Here is a 17529-nt window from a genome sequence, read left to right as displayed (position 1 = left end):
TAAATTGCCCAGGCTGACCTTGAATTTGCGATTCCCTGCCTCAGCCTCCCAGGTCGCTGGGATTACAGGCGTGCGCCACCATGCCCAGCTGCTAAATACATTTTTTGAGAAACTTCCCAGACCATTTCTCAGGTAGAATACTATCACTGCATTGCTTAAGGCCCCTTTCCCCCTTCACCACGGTTTCTGCCATTGACTCCCAGAGGACAGAGAGAGATTGAGAAATGGGAGCATCTGATCACCTCTTAGATCCTCTTAGATCACCTCGAAACCTCCTTGGGAGTTCTCTAGCATAAGATTATTATCATCTGCACTTGAAAGAAAAAGAAATAGCTTCCTATTTGGCAGTGTGTTGAGTGTTTCTGAAGCATCATCCCATTCGATTTTCACAGGATGCTCTAGAGGTGGAACTACTGTTATGGGTGGGCTCCGAGAGGGGAGGTGTGGTAGCCTAGGACATGCAGCAGGTTAAGAGTTGGCATTTGAACCCAGGTCTTTCGGATAATAGAGGCTAAGCTGTCTCATCGCTCATTTACGGACATCTGAGGACTTTTCTCCGTGGAAGTGGGGAGAAAGAATATTTGACAGAGAACCCTAATGTTGATATCTGTTTAAGAATGGTGCGGGCACCCGCATTCTTAGCCAGAAACCCGCGTCAATCTCTGGCCCAGGCCTTCTCCCGCCCCGGAGCAGCGGCGCACATGCGCGGGGGCCTCCCGCTTGGCCCCGCCTCCCGGGAGGGCGCTGCTCCACGTTCTCGGCTCTGGGGCTTGCGCACTGCGTCCCCAGCCAGAAGATCCTTCCCGGTCAGGGACTTCCGGTGCGCCGGGGTGCGGTTCCGGGTCGTGGCGCGGCTCAGGGCAACAGGGCTGCTGCTCGGCCGGCCGGCGGCGGCGAGCAGCAGGGGCATGAGGGAGAGCCCGGGAAGCGGCAGCTGAGCGGGCCGGTAGGAGCGCCGGTCCTGAGGATCCCGAGAGTGCAGAGTTCGGGGCAGGGACCGGGAGGCGTGGGGAAGCCGGGCCCTCCCCTCAGGAACGTGCCCCGGGGCCGACCCGGCCCGTAGTGTGGAAGCAGCTTCAGGTAAAGGTTGCCCCAGCCGCCAGCTCCCTTGCTCGCCCGCCAGCCAGCCAGCTCGCCCACGCGCGGGATCTGGCGGCCCACTCACTCCGCCTCTCGGCGCTGCCTGGCGGGCCGTCTGTCAGCCCTTGCTCTGGTGGCCTGGGAGCAACCGTTTCCTGGCCCTTCCCCTAAGTCGAGGCTGCCCTGAGCCTGCCAGCCGGGCGTGTGATTTAGGGGAGAAGCTGGAGGACAGGTAGTGTCGGGGCGGGGGCGTGTGTGCAGTTGGCTCCAGCACTCTGGCCCTCTACTAGGCAACATGTAGGTGCCCTGGTGTTCATACGGTGAAATCCAGTTTTTAAGGCATTGCCTGTGTAGTGCCTGTTTCCTAGTGCCCCTCCTCCCACTTAGAGAATAAGGGACAAACAGTCTGCAGACTTTTTCTCCCTTAAGTGCCGCTCGAACTTGAGTTCACTTTTCTGGTTTGTGGGAGTGGCAAGAAGTGTTTAAGTGTGGAGGAAAGAAAAAAAAAATATAGCTTCAACAGCTTAACTTTAACTAGATTCCCAAATTGGCTCTGAAATAGGTAAAAACTTCAATCTGAATGAATGCAAGTTATTTTGGAAGCCATTATAGTATCTGGCATTGTGCAAAACACCACATTGTAAACCAAAAGAAGCGAAGTTGAAAACTTTTTTTTTTTTTGAATGGTCAAACGGACAGGCACATTGAAGTCGACATTCTTCTTATTTTGACTAGCCCAAAGGGTGGATCCCTCATGTTCTGTGATCCCACACAAGGTGCTTAGTAAATATAGAAAGAGTTCTTGATAGTAAATATAGAAAGAGTTCTCGATAAATTCGTACTTGTTTTTTTCTTTTCTAGCGTATATACCTGCAGGCTTCCTGGGTCTGTGGGGGACTTTTTCCGTTCATCTGTGTGCTCATACTTAACTACTGTGTGTGCCAGGTTGCACTCACGTTCCTCTACACTCCTGATCTGGCTCTTGGCTTTCTTTCCAGTTAGGCCTGAAAAGATCCCCAATATAATCCATTACTGTAGACTCTCAAATCACCTTTGTTTTTTCCGTGTCATTTGTTTTTGGTGGGACATTCTCCCTGCTCTGCCTAGAAGCTTTTCTACTTATTGAGATGCTGTCCATGGCCTGGTTGAAGTTGGCCTCCTTCAGTCAATTTAGACAGCCCCAGGTGGAAGTTATTTCTCATTTAGAATCCCATAATCACTACTTATTCACAGTTATTTCATTTAACAAATATTTACTGAGAAAGTATGGCAGTAGTAGGCAATTTAAAGAAGAGTCAGCTTTGTGCACAGGAAACTCAATTTAGTGAGAAAGGGAAGGAAATTAGTAATTCCAACAGTGATAAATATACAGTATGAAAGTTCCTTTTGTGTTATGGTAGTGTAGGACGTTAACTTCTGTGAGGTGGGATATGGCTAAGGAATGCTCCAGAATGTGAGATAAACTCAGTATCTGTTACATATCGCATATAAGTCTTTCTTGTTTAATCATTTTAACTTCAATTTACAGAATAGGAGGACTCAGGATAAGTCACACAGATGCTATGAGACTGGCAATATTCACACCTAGGTCTGTCTGATGCCTAGACCTGTGCTTTTCCCATTACCTGTCTTCTTTCTCACACCATACCTCTTTGTGCAAGTACCTAATGAAGCAACTGATCAGGAGGAAAATAAGAATGTTTAAATGAATGGTACTGAAAATTCTTTTTATTCCCTTTTATTTTATTTATTTTTATGTGGTGCTGAGGATTGAACCCAGTTCCCTACACATGCTAGGCAAGTGTTTTACCACTGAGCTACAACCCCAGCCCTGAGAATTCTTTAAAGGTAAATAAGACTAATCTTCCCAGGCAAAGAGACCATACCTGGGCCAGTTCAATTTTGAATATGAGCAAGGAAAATAGTTTGTAGAGAATAAGCATGGACTTCTGGTTCCATTCCTGATCTTTTTACTATGTATATGAACTTTGGCAAATTTCTTTTTCTTTTTTTTTTATTGGTTGTTCAAAACATTACAAAGCTCTTGACATATCATATTTCATACATTTTGGCAAATTTCTTTAAGTATCATTTTCCTCATCCAGGGGTTGAAATAGAGGACAATATTGACCTCAAGAAACACTGTGAATATTTAATAAGCTAGTTCAGATAAAGGGCCTATCACAGTTTGAACATTCCTCATCCAAAATCCAAAATGCTCCAAAATCTGAAACTTTTAAAGCTGCAGTTTTGGAGTATTTCAGATTTTGGACTTTTGAATTAGCAATGCTCATTCATGAAGTCTATACAGATGAGCTGCAGTTTTGGAGCATTTCAGATTTTGGACTTTTGAATTAGCAATGTGCACCCATGAAGTTTATACAGATATACCAATATCAGGAAAAAATCTACACTCTGAAACGCTTCTGATCTCAAACATTTGAATAAGGGATTCTCAGCCCATATATGATAAGTTACCTCCAAAATAACAGCTGTAAGATGCAAAGATATAATGCATGTGATGTGATTTTATAGTGGTGAATGAGTTTCTAGCTGAGTAAAGCAAGCTGTTACTTCTTTTTGCAGGCTGGAGATCACACTGGGGTCAGGGTCAGTGAGGGCTAGAGTGCCAGGCAATATAGGTAAATTCCAGTCTCTACTCATAAGTTTTCCAGTTAATAAATACTTTGAGGATTTATGATTGATTCAACAGCTCCAGGCAAAATATTAGACTCTGGAGATACAAAGTGAAATAAAACTGGTCCCTACCCTGAGATTGTTGACATTCCTTTGGGGAAGACATGTATGCAGGTGAACTAGTAAAGTACTATAGATAATAAGGTAGAGTTCCTGTGGGGTACTGTGGAACCTGGAGAAAGAAACACTGATAACGAGTTAGCTAACAAGTACTTACTGTGTCTTGGCATTGTGTTAAATACTTTATCTCATTTATTCCTACTTAGAAAGGAATTTTTAGTATACTAGAGAAACTAGGGCACAAAGAGGTTAACTTCCTTGAGGGGTAGGGATGTGGCTTAGTGGTAGAGTGTGGGCTAGACATATATAAGGCTCTAAGTTTGATCCCCTGTACCAAAAAGCCAAAGAACAAAACCCTTGTTTATACAGCTGGTGGTACTGAGCTAGAGGCCTTGCTTTCTGTATTATGGACTGTCTCTTCTATGGGACTGCACTATGTTGCTCTTTGTGATGTGGAGGGATATCCTCTGGAGAGGTCTCAGAGGAGCCAGCCCTTGAGCCCTAGCTTTAGTGAGCCAGTTGCTGCTTGGCAGTAGGTCCAATGAGGAGTGGAAGTGGCCTTGACACTGAATAAATTCATCTAATATGTCACTTCAAATATATTTCTTTCTTTTTGGTGGTAAAGGTGGGGGGCTTCTTGCCAATTTGAAAAGTTGTAGTTCAGTGGATTTGTATGATTTATGCTGAGAGTTTGCTGGAAATCTGTTATTCTGATATATAAGCTTTATTGTTAAGTATACAGCAAGAGATATCAGATTACGATATCAGATTACAAGGAATTCTGTCACATTTTTCCCAGTTGGAAATACCCCAACATCATGTTTTCTGTGAAGTTTGAAGTTTTTGAGAGTTTTGATTCAGAAGTTAACACATTTCAGCTTGTGTGGAGTTTATAATGATTGGGCCTGATATTATCTTTCTGTTGCTATAATAAAATAACCTGGGGGAAAAAACTTAGAGGTGGAAAGATACATTTTGGCTCTTGATTTCAGAGGTTTCAGTCTCTCAGCTGGCTCCATTGTTTCTGGGTCTGTGGTAAGGCAGCACATCTTGGCGGAAAGGTGCAATGGAGTGAAGCTGCTCATCCCATGGTAGCCAGGAAGCAGAAAAGGAGAGAAAAGAAGGGGCCTGGGACAAGAGACAGTCAAGGGAATGCCATGTAGGACCCACTCCCTTCAACTATGTACCACTTCCTACAGTTTCCACTACTTCCCAGATAGTTCATTCATCTATGAATCCATCAGTAGATTAATCCATTAATGAGGTTTTAGCCCTCATGATCCTATCACTTCCCAAAAGCTCCACCTCTGAACATTGCTGCACTCAACATGTGAGCCCCTGGGGACATTTGAGATCTAAACTACTCAGGCGTTTGTATTTCAGGCATTATTGAATGCTTTTTTTATGCCTTATTTCCTTTAATATTCATAATTCTGTGAGATAGGTGATATTATCCCCATTTAACATGAGTAGCTTAGGGCTTAGGGACTGTTACCCAGAAGTCACACCCAAGTGTGTTGATAAGAGAAATAACTGGACAAAAAGTAAACAAGTGTTTATTAACAGTTTTCTTTTGAATATCTTCTCTGGAGTCTCCGAAGTCCTGTATCCATTATGGATTATAATGAGTAGGGTGGGACTTGGTGAACTGGAGAGCATATACCCAGCTGAGAGGTATCCAAGTGTGGTGGTGTGCATTGTCCCAAGTATTTGGAAAGATGAGGGAGGAACTCCATTGGCTTATTGCCATGTGAATAAGTAGGCCCAGTTTCCTAGGTTTTCTGATTTCTTTTTTTTTTTTTTTGAAAGATGCTAGAAATCTGGATTTTATATTTTATATTTTGGGGGGTACTAGGGATTGAACCCAGAGGAACTTAACTACTGAGCCAGTCCCAGCCCTTTTTATGTTTTGAGAGAGGGTTTCGCTGAAGTTTTTAGGGCTTTGCTAAATTGTTGAGGCTGGCTTTGACCTTGCGATCTTCCTTCCTCAATCTGCCTAGCTATTAGGTTTATAGGCATGCGCCACTGTGCCTAGACAAAATCTGGATTTTAATGTGCTTAGTTTAAAAATTTGCCATTTAAATGATTGGGCATGATATTATCTTTCTGTTGCTATAATAAAATAACCTGGGGGGAAAACTTAGAGGTGGAAAGATTCAACCATAATACATTTGTAGGCTGTGTACAATTGTAGGCTGCCTGATTATAAACTCTTGATCTACCTGGCTGCTGAAATTTGATTTTTTTTTTATTATAATTTTGCAGAAGTGGGGATTAAACCCAGTGTGCTCTACCAACTTGGCTACATCCCAGCCTTTTTTATTTCTTTTTTTTTTTTTTTGGGACAGGATCTTGTGAAATTGCCCAGATTGGCCTTGAATTTGTGATCCTCCTGCTCAGCCTCCTGAGTAGTTGGGATTGCATGTGCCACCTCACCTAGCTTGCTGCTGTACCTCCCCATCATTCAGATCAGGAGGTACAACATAATGTTGTGATGATTGATCATAAGTCTGGTAGATTGCCAGTAAGGGGGCATTGTAACTTGCAGTGGTATTTTTCAGGAAGTAGAAGGATGAATGCTTTTTTTAAAAAGATATTTTTATATTATCAGGCTAAATTTCAGGAGGAATGGAGTTCAGTGATGAGATGACCTTGCAGTGCTTTCGTTTGGTGCTTTTATTACTTTAGATGCTACCAGATCTAATTTGTTTATTTCCTTTAACATTTATAATCTTATGAGATAGGTGGTATTGGAAAGGGGGTTAATTATAATCTTTCTAGATGAATGCTGACATCCAGCGAATTAGAATTTAGTAGAAAGTGCAGTATACTGGAAGAACTTTTTTTTTTTTTTTTTTATGTATTGGGGATTAAACTCAGGGGCACTTAACCACTGAGCCACATCTCCAGCCCTTTTTTGTATTTTTTAAATTTAGAGACAGGGTCTCACTGAGTTGCTTAGGGCCTCGCTAAGTTGCTGAGACTGGCTTTGAACTTGTGATTCTCCTACTTCATCCTCCAGAGCCACTGGGATTATAGGTGTGTGCCACCAGGCCTGGTGAGAAGGACTTTAATTCTGAATATAGCAATACCACTAATGGTACCTCTTGGGTTTTGGTCAAGTCAATTAAAAATCTTTGAAATTTTTTCCCCTTCTGGTTAATAATGAGGAGCAAAATTCAAACCTTGCTGAAGTCTTTTCAGGATGCCAAACTGATTCTAGTTGACATGCTTAAAGTCACTTAACTGATGACTGCAGACCCCAGTGGAGAAATCTCAGATAGTTTTCCTCTTCTCTCTCTCTCTCTTTCTTTTTTTTTTTTTAATATTTATTTTTCAGTTGTAGATGGACACAATATCTTTACCTTACTTTTATGTGGTGCTGAGGATTGAACCCAGTGCCTCGCCTTGCATGTCCTAGGTGAGCGCTCTACCACTGAGACCCAGCCCCAGCCCTTTTCCTCCTCTCTTGATGGCAGGTAGGGAGTTACTACTCAGCTCTTTCTTCTATTCTCAGTTCCTTACTTTCTCTGGGGAAGGACCTTGATGGGCCAGACATTCCCCAAATGCCTACAGGCTTTCTACAGTGCTTTGTCACACACAAACATACATACATAAATATTTAAGATTGAAAGGATCATAGAGACACCCAGCTGAATGAGAGGAATATGGTCAGGGAGTTCACAGCCCAAGAGTTTAATTTATTTTTATTTTAATACCCAGCTTCCACAAGGTGAAAATTGAAGAAATACTAGTCTTCTAGATACTTGTTTTCACTCATACTCTATTGTATTAGGAAATAACATAGAATATAAAAATGAAGAAAATAAATCCTGAGCAGTCATTCAGGATTTATTAACTCTAGTTGGCAGCATCTAGATATATTGGGAAAATAGATTTAATATAGGAAACACAAAATTTGAGCCAAAAGTAGAAAACAGTTTTAAGTAATTGAAAGAAAATGGGATAAGCCATTACAAAACTAAAACCCTAAAATTCTGGACAAAGCAAGAAGACATTATAATAACTATTGGAATTAAGTTATAGTAATCGCTTGTAAAATAAATTGAATATAATGTTGCATTTACTCTTAAGTATATGCAGTGTTAGATTCATAATACCCCATACTTGAGTATACATTTATGAATATGCTTCTATTAATAATGGAGAGAAAGTGGGGTGTGTAAAATTCAGATATTAAAAAAATAGCATGTTTTGTTCCTTGTGGACCCATTTTTTAGGTACTGTATTATAAGTAAGTATTATTTTAGCAGAGTAATTGGTAGAAAACTGCTTGAAGGACTGTCTTTTGAAAGCAAAGTAAATCTGTAAAGTTTACTTGCTGACATACAGGAGATTAATTAAAAAACAGGTTCAGACCTGAATCTTTTTTTTTTTTTTTTAAATTTTCTGTAGTTGTAGATGGACAGAATGCCTTTATTTTATTTGTGTATTTTTATATGGTGCTAAGGATTGAACCCAGTGCCTCACACATGCTAGGCAAATGCTCAGCTGCTGAGCTACAGCCCTAGCCTTTCTTTTTTTTTTTTTGAGGTACTGGGGCTTGAACCCAGGGCCTCATGCATGCTAGGCAAGCATTCTACTCCTGAGCCACAGTCCCAGTCCTTGGACTTGAATCTTTTTTTTTTTTTTTTTTACCTTTATTTACTTATATATGGTGCTGACAATTTAACATAGTGCCTCACACATGCTAGGCAAGCACTCTACCATTTGAATACTGGCTGTGTCAGTTATTAGCTGTGGGACCTGGACAATCTGTAAAATGGTGACAGTAATGTAAATCTCATGCTGTACTTGTGTGGACTAAATGAAGCCATTTATATATGTATCTAGTGAGTACCATGATACATCTGGAGAGATGCAGGTACCCACATTCAGAGACATAAGACATTTGGGATATTAGTAATACTGTGTAGTGGTTATGAAGGAATGAGACTCAATTTCACGTCTGGATCATGAAATTAGACTTGTTAATTTCTGATTGTGCTTTGTGAGTTACAATATGCCTAACTAGTAGCTACTATTGAGAAAAGGGTTTTAGTATGTTTTTAAAAAGGCTATTAAATGAATCAGTCTACTAAGTAACAGACACTTCCAGTTGCTTATATTATTTTTTTCTGTGCCTGTGACTACCCTTTGAAGTTTTTAGAACAAGGGATATTATGTATTCCCTGTTTCTGTTGCTGAAACTGAAGCCAGGTGAAGTAAAGAAATTCAAGATATAGAGCTACCAATAATGGCAAAGCTACGATTTGAACCTTTTTGTTGTTGTTTTAGTTAGTTATACATGACAGTAGAATGCATTTTGACACATCATTGAGCTTTTGTTTTTGACTCTGTTGTTTTTATGTTTTGAGATTGGGTCTTGCTATGGTTGCTGAGGCTGGCCTGGATCTCCTGAGCTCAAGTGCTCCTCCCACCTCAGCCTCCTTGGGCTGGGACTACATGTGCATGCCTCCATGCCAAACTGTTTCACTCTAAATTTGGTGTTTTTGCCACTTTTCATGCTGCTTTAGATTTAGATGTGGGAACTGGCCCTTGTCTTGGTATTGTTAGCTCTGGCCATTCTCCCATTCATTTAAACTTCATGCAGAAGATTGTTATTTATTATGTCGTGAGAGTGTTTGATTATAGGTATAACCTTATGATATGAATTTTAAGGATTTAATAAGTCCCTAATACTGCTGTCAAAGGTTGGTGTTAAGATGGTCACTCATATATTACTAGGGAGAACGTAAATTTGTAAAACTTATCAAAAAGTGCTTTGGCAGTATTTATAAGCTTTAAAAAGAATCCATGTATGCCTTTGAGTTTATAAATTCATTCCTAGGGATCTTTGTTAAAGAAGTAATCAGGTGTAGAAAGATATTCATGTTCAAAAATCTTCACTGCAGCAGTATTTATAATAGCAAAAATTAGAAACAATCTTAGTTTTTAGAACAAAGGTTACAGAGATTATGGAAAATCTCTAGAATGGAAATACTGTACCGTCATTTTAGATGTTTTAGAACAATTTTAGTCACATTAATTACTCACATAATATTCAGTGAAAAGTGTACATAACACTATGTAAAATATGTTCCCAATTATGTCAAACATAAATGCAAAGAATAGAAAGAAGAGGTGTTGAGATTTTAGGTTTGTTTTTCTTTAGAAATATTTTTGAAAAACATTTTTAATAAGAAATAATTTTAGTTTAAATTTGATATGACTAGAGACAGTGAGTATAATTTTGATCAATAGTTTTCACTAATATGGTTGATTCTCTTTTTTTCTTGGTGGTGCTTTGGATAGAACTCCCCAGCCCAATGCAGATGATTCTGAAGCTGTAGATGGATTATATTTTTAAGCCAGTGTGTACCTCATTTTGCACTTAGAATGTGGTTACGTATATATTTATTATATTATTATTATTATTTGTTGTTATTGTTTTGAGACAGGGTCTTGCTATGTTGCCCAGGCTTGTTGTGAATTTATAGTTCCCTTTGAATAGCTGGGATTATTGGCATGTGCCACCCAATCCTATTAGTTTCACGTGTTTTAACATAAATAATATTAAGATTTCCAGGATAATCCCCCTGCAAAAACAAAACAAAACCCTATTTAAGAGAATATCATGGAAGAAGACTTGTATCTATGTTGGTACCAGTGTTTCAGTGCTACCGTCACCGCTTCAGTGACCACTGGGATTAAGAGTCTTGGGATAGCTTTGTCTTTATTTTCAGAGGGAGTACAGTCCTATCTCCTTGAGAGCAAAGTTGGTCATTGGTATACAGAGCTTGTTTGTAAGTTTATTACTTATGTATTGGGAAGTGCTTTTTTGATGTAGAAAATCATTTGTGTTTAAAAAAAAAAAAGTCACCTGAGACACAAAAAATGTTAAAGAATTTATTTGAGCAAACAGTGATTCATGAAGTGATCAGTTCTAAACCAGAAGTGGTTCACAATGGGATTGCAATGAGAAAGTAATTATAGGAGGAACATAGAAGTAAACCAAAGAAAATATTTGGTTGGTGATAATAGTAGAGTTTTTTTGCCTTATTTGATCTATCCATTGGGAATTATATGATAAATTTGTGGGTTACTTTTGACTGGTTCAGCTTAAGTTCTCTTTTTCTTATACATTTACAAGAAATAGGACAAGTTACTAAGTTAGATTCACTTATTTTTGCAAATCAAGCAAGGTTGAAGTCACTTTTGAGGTCTAACTGATTTTGCTCAGTAATTCTTCAGGCTTGGTCTTCATTTTAATTTATTCATAATTTACAAGTATGAATTTCTATCTCACTTTTTTATTTTATAGGAAAAAAATTCGAAGATTTTTAGTTTGGATTTTTAATTTTCTTATAACTGTATTATTAAAATGTCATGATGAATTGTTGCCTTATACATTTCTCTAATTGTCATGTATTTCATAATTGAAATAGTTTCCACATGTACAATTGAGGATTGTGACCAGTTTTTTTTTAATGTGCCCAGAAATTCTTTTATAAGCAGTATAAAAACCTGCAAAAAATTTAAGTATTTGAGCATATTTGAATTAGGAAAATACCAGGCGAATTTTTTCTTTTGTAAACTGCTTCTGTCCAAAGCATTCTGTATATTATCAGAATGAAAAATGACAGCACTTTGTCATCTGTTCAAATTGATATTGCACTCTTTGCAATGACAGCTGAAAAGGCCCACAGGTGCCATATAAAGAGGTGACCATGTTGTCATATTTCATTTCGGCATCCCTCTGCAAAGCCATAATTACCTAATTAGGTTGTTAATTAGGAGATTAGCATTTCACTATATTGATAGAATGCTCTTTACCGGCGTGGGGCTAGATACAGATTTGTCTGCCCTAATTTATAATCTCTGCCTGTTTTGTACTTATTTATTTGCTTAAGATCCTTGTGTAGGGCAATTCAGTTTACCTGGGAAACAGTTTGTTTACAAGCTAATGAAGCTTTGATGACTGAAGTTGCTGAGTTAAAATATGAACAGATTTAAAAGAGGGATTGCATCCCCAAAATGATAATAAAAATTCAAGTTGGTATAACTTCTGTTCTTGTTTACATAGATAATAACATGATACGAATTCAAATTGTTGGTGTAAAAAAGATCCCAAAATGTAAAAACTGAGCCTGAAATATGTTAGAGGTTTATATATCTTAAAATAGGTAAAGGAAGTTATTTTATTTTTAATTTCTTTAGTTATCTTTATGATTTATATGTGGAACTTATAAAATATGTTAGGTATTTCAAATCTGTTTTACAAACTGAATCTTGGTTAATGATTTCAGAAAAAAACAGACTCAGTCTTCAGCTTAGACTTCCTTAGATAGTCATGCATCAGGCTTTATTTCATTTATACCTTATTCCATTAGTCTGTGCTTGGAACATTCCTTTCCTGCACTCTGCTGTCCTAAGTGCTTATGGAATTTGAAGTATTTCACAGTAACCTTCACTTGGTGAGCTATTTGGAGTAAGCACATTCTCTATAGTGGGTCTAGCATTCCTTTGTGTGGGGTTGGGGCAGATTATACATACCTTTTTCACCTTTTCCATTTAAGGAAATTGAAAGTTTTGGAACAATGCTAAGAACACCAGCCCCACTGAGGTAGTAGCTTTACTCCTTTTGATTGTATTTGGTATTAGTGTTAGGGTTGTAGAAAGTGCATGTATGCCCAAGTCCTTTTCCCCACAGATGTTAAGAAGAATTGGATTTCATTTATATATATATAGTTTTCTTTAAAATTAAAGTTTTAAACCTATTTAAAGTTTTTTTTTTTTTTTAGTTGTAGAGGGACACAATACTTTTATTTTGTTTATTTATTTTAGTTGTTAATGGACCTTTAGTTTACTAATATATTTATTTATTTATTTATTTTTTTAAAGATAGTGTGAGAGAGGGAGGGAGGGAGAGAGAGAGAGAGAATTTTTAATATTTATTTTTTAGTTCTCGGCGGACACAACATCTTTGTTTGTATGTGGTGCTGAGGATCGAACCCGGGCCGCACGCATGCCAGGCGAGCGCGCTACCGCTTGAGCCACATCCCCAGCCCCTACTAATATATTTATATGTGATGCTGAGAATTGAACCCAGTGCTTCACACATGCTAGGCAAGTGCTCTACCACTGAGCCACAACTCCAGCCCCTTGTTTATTTATTTTTATGTGGTGCTGAGGATTGAACCCAGGGCCTCACATGTGTGAGGCAAGTGCTCCACCCCTGAGCCTCAACCCCAGGCCCCTTAAAAACTATATATTATATATCAAGAAAATAATATATACAAAATCTTTCACTTGCAGGGCTGGATGTATAGCTCAGTGGTAGAGTACTTGCCTAGTATGCATGAGGCCCTGAGTTTGGTTCCCAGCACTGCATAAAAACAAACAAAATTGTTCAGTCATTTTAACTTTTTACTTAATTATAATCTTTCACTTATTCTGTCAGTATTTGCTAAGTCTGTTTTAAGAACTAAGTATAGTTCTAGGAATTGAGCAATGAAAACTATAGATACAGTTCCTGCTCTCATGGGACTTGCAATCTGTAAGGGTCTAGCTTTCTACGGTAATGAGAGACAAGATGAGTTTGGAGGAATACCTACATTGGACTTGGTAAAGTCAAATCTTCTTGAAACAGGTGATACCTAAATTGGGATCGGAGGATAAAGGAGAAAGGAAAATCTAAACCAGGTGATAGGACAGAGAATGTTTTCATAAAGAAGTATTTCATATTTCATATGTTAGGACTGGGTTTGTGGCTCAGTGGTAGAGCACTTGCCTATCATGTGTGAGGCCCTGGGTTCAATCCTCAGCACCACATATGAATAAACAAATAAAGTGAAAAAAATCCATTGGCAACTAAAAATATTGGAGGAGGAGGAGGAGAAAAAGAAAAGAAGAAGGAAGGAAGAAGGAAGAAGAGGAGGAGGGAGAATGATGTTCAAGGCTTGAAGAGAACAGTTAGGGCTGGGGATGTAGCTGTTGGTAGAGCGCTTGCCTAGCACATTCAGTCCCCAGTACCACCAAAAGGAGAATAACAAACAACAACAAAAGAGAACAAAATTCAGTATGGTTGGAGTAGAAAGAACTAGAAGGGTGAGTTGGAAATGGGACTGCATAGAGGTAGGCAAAGTTCAGTCATATTATGGAGTTTGGGAAGTTTTTAAGATAAATTAGGAAACAACCATTATAGCCATGGTGAGTGATTGTGGCTTGCATTAGATTATTGAGAGGAAGAGAAGTGGTCGAGATCTAGAGATAGAGGTAGGATGCACAGGGTTGATAATTAAATGCTTATAAGAATCATAGAAAAGAGTCAGGGCTCCTGATAGGGAGCTGGGGATGTAGTTCAGTGGTTGGGTGCTTGCCTAACATGTATAAGACCCTTGGGTTTAAGCCCCAGCACTATAAGAATAAGAAAAATGGCTCCTGACTTGGATATTCTCTATACTTCATAATTTTGAGTTCAAGATTGTGTGTTTGATTATGTTATAGATATGGGGTTCATAAGTCTTATTTTCCAATTTGACCCCAAAATGTACAGTATTAGCAACTAATTTTGTTTCAGGTGAACCAGGGAGGATACTAATATTCGAGTGTCACTTTTCAGTCCTACAGTCATTATGCAAAAGGTAAAAGAGTTAATCTTTGCTTTTTGATACTATAAATTTATTCTTTCATCTTTCCCTTACAGTACTATCTCTATAGCTCCTGATATAAATTTCTATCTCCTATACTTTATTTTAGGTAAATGTTTTATTTATTAAGTGGACTGTATTTTAGTGGGGGGGAGTTGGGCTAGCATTAGTTCAAAATGTTCATAGTGGATGAAATCTCTTGGGTGTAAGCCAGGTGCTTTAGTTAATAAGCTACATTTTGGTTGTTCCAAACACACTTTCCAGTATGTTTACCTTGTTACGACTTGTCTCTTCTTATATATTTGATTTAATAGATTATTTATAGGGTTGTGTGAAAGTATATTTGAAGAGGGTGAGTGGGCATCAACATTGTGATATAAGAAAAGAAGGAACGGAGGGCTGGGGTTATGGCTCAGTGGTAGAGTGCTCGCCTCGCACGTGCAAGGCCCTGGGTTCAATCCTTAGCACCACATATAAATAAATAAAATAAAGTTATTGTGTCCAACTACAACTACAAAAAATAAATTTTTTTTTTTTTAAAGAAAGAACTAAGGCCTAGAAACTGGGAGTGTCGCCTAGAAACTGGAAGCATCCCATTTTTCTCAGCTGCTATGACCCCCAGTTCTCCAAACCTTTGTTTTTTGGTCGTGTCATGTTGCCTTTCTTGTTTTATCCCTTTCAGGCCCCTCCCCCCCCAAAGTGAAGAGGAAAATTACTCCTGAAGTACTAGTGGCTCAGTAGGCCACTGGCAGAGGCATTGTATTCTCTCACTCTGTGGCTTCGTAGGGCCCTGCTTTAGTGTGGATTAGAATGCTGTCTGGTGCCCTGGGAGGAGGAGCTGTTCCAGTGTGTGGGATTTGCTTTAACAAAGTCAGAAGTTCTGCTGGGATTTCTGGCACTAGAATTAATCTTCCTCAACTAGAAATGTAGGTTAGCTCCTCTACTAATATATTTGACAGTTTTTTCCCCCAAAGGAAAAAAACTTGGCACCTCCCAGACTTTCATATCTGTCGTTTAAGAAGAATTAAAATTGTTTTAAATTTTTTATGGTTAGTGTTGCTGGCTCTGCTCAGTTAACCACTTTGTTGGTGTCCTTGGGTTGGAATCATCTAAACTGGAAGACATCTAAGATGCAGCAGCATGGATTCTGTCTTTCTTGTGTTTCTACCTCCTTTCTTTCTTTTTAAAAATAGATATAATTCACATACCATAGAATTCCACCCCTACACCCCCCACAGGTATTAGGGGTTGAATTTAGAGGTACTGTACCACTGAGCTACACCCCTAGGTACACCTTTTTATTTTGAAGTAGAGTCTTGCTAAGTTGCCCAGGTTGGCCTTGAACTTGCAGTCCTCCTGCCTCAGCCCCTCATGTGCCTCCACACCTGGCACAATTCACCCTTTTAAAGTATACTATTTAATAATTTTGTATAATTTTAAAGTTGTATAACCTCCGCTATTATCTTATTCTAACACATTGTTTTTGTTACCCTCAAAAGAAACCTTTACTCCATTAGCAGTCAGTCCTCATTCCTCCTCACCTACCGTCTGAACCACTAATTTCTTTTCTGTCTCTATGATGTTGCCTATTTTAAACCTTAAATTTTTTTTTATAGTTGTAGTTGTACAATACCTTTTATTTATTTATTTATAAATGAATTTTAATATTTATTTTTTTTAGTTTTCGGCGGACACAACATCTTTCTTTGTATGTGGTGCTGAGGATTGAACCCGGGCCACACGCATGCCAGGCGAGCGCGCTACCGCTTGAGCCACATCCCCAGCCCCAATATTTTATTTATTTTTATGTGGTGCTCAGGATCGAACCCAGTGCCTTGCACATGCTAGGTGAGCAATCTACCACTGAGCCCCCACCCCAGCCAGCCCTATTTTAAACCTTTTATATAAATGAAATCATACAATATATATGGGCTTTTATCTGGCTTCTTTTGCCAAGCAAAATATTTTTATGGTCCATGTATATTGTAGCATATATCAGTACTACTTCTTTCCTGTTTTGTTTTTTTAATTTATTTTATACGTGGTGCATGAGAATCGAACCCAGTGCCTCACACATGCTAGGCAAGCACTCTATTACTGAGCCACAACCCCAACCCCAGTACTTCTTTCCTTTTTATTGCCAAATAATATTGAGAGTGTAATACCACATTTTTTGTTTATCCACTCATCAGTCGCTGGACATTTGGGTTATTCCCACCTTCTGTGTTAGGAATAATGCTACTGTAAACATGCACACTTTTTTTCTGTGAACATGTGTTTTCAGTTCTGGGTATTTATCTAGAAGAGGAATTGCTGGTTCCTGTGGCCCTTCTGTTTTTATAAACACTTTGGAACTGCCAAACTGTTTCCCATGGCAGCTGCATCATCGCATCTCCTCAGTGGTGCACATGGCGGAGCTCCTTTTTGCTTCTACTTTCCTCTGAACTGGCTCTGATCTGGCCTGGAGCCAACTCTAGGTTCAAGGAGTTCCGTGAGCCTTTTGTTTTATTAGATGGGAAAGCTTCCTGTTTTTTTTTTTAGTTTTCGGCAGACACAACATCTTTGTATGTGGTGCTGAGGATCGAACCCAGACCGCACGCATGCCAGGTGAGCGCGCAACCGCTTGAGCCGCGTCCCCAGCCCAACTTCCTGTTTTCTCTGTTCGTCAGGTTCATTTCACAAGCATATGTGTACTGGGCATTATATGTTGGGTGTTAGTGATAGGAAGTCAAGGGTCAGAGTGCTTTCCTCTCAAGGACTTCATAGTCCAGTGGATCATAACTTTAAAATCTAGGTAAAGATTGACTTGTTTTGTTTAGTAGCTTCTGCGTTTTCATATTACCTTTTAACTATTGCTGTTCCTTGGGTGTTCATTGCTTGCATACTGGGCAAGCTCAGTTATATCCTTAGCTTCATCTGTCACTTGTGCATTGATGTCTTTAAGATTTTCTCAGCTTTCTCCTGAGCTATCAAGTTTGTGTTTTGATAGACCTCTATTTGGATAATACATGGATATTCCAAGTTCAATGTAACTGAAAAA

The 17529-nt window shown here is 39.0% G+C and overlaps 1 protein-coding gene across 3 annotated transcripts in view; it reads left to right on the top strand.

Annotated features, from left to right (window-relative positions):
• Positions 1-817: 817 nt before the first annotated feature.
• Mapkap1 (MAPK associated protein 1) overlaps positions 818-17529 on the top strand; it is a 230116-nt gene continuing 213404 nt past the window's right edge. For 2 of the 3 annotated variants that reach the window (XM_027944296.2, XM_027944287.2), the window contains exon 1: positions 820-1080. The gene's annotated coding sequence lies outside the window, so the exon portion shown is untranslated. Of the gene's footprint in view, positions 1081-17529 lie in introns of all 3 variants that reach the window. The other variant, XM_027944306.3, reaches the window with a different exon arrangement.

Source organism: Marmota flaviventris, chromosome 13 (genome assembly GCF_047511675.1).
Source record: "Marmota flaviventris isolate mMarFla1 chromosome 13, mMarFla1.hap1, whole genome shotgun sequence".
Taxonomy (NCBI): domain Eukaryota; kingdom Metazoa; phylum Chordata; class Mammalia; order Rodentia; family Sciuridae; genus Marmota; species Marmota flaviventris.
Note: the sequence above shows the minus strand (reverse complement) of the source record. Positions and strands in the feature narration are given on the sequence as shown.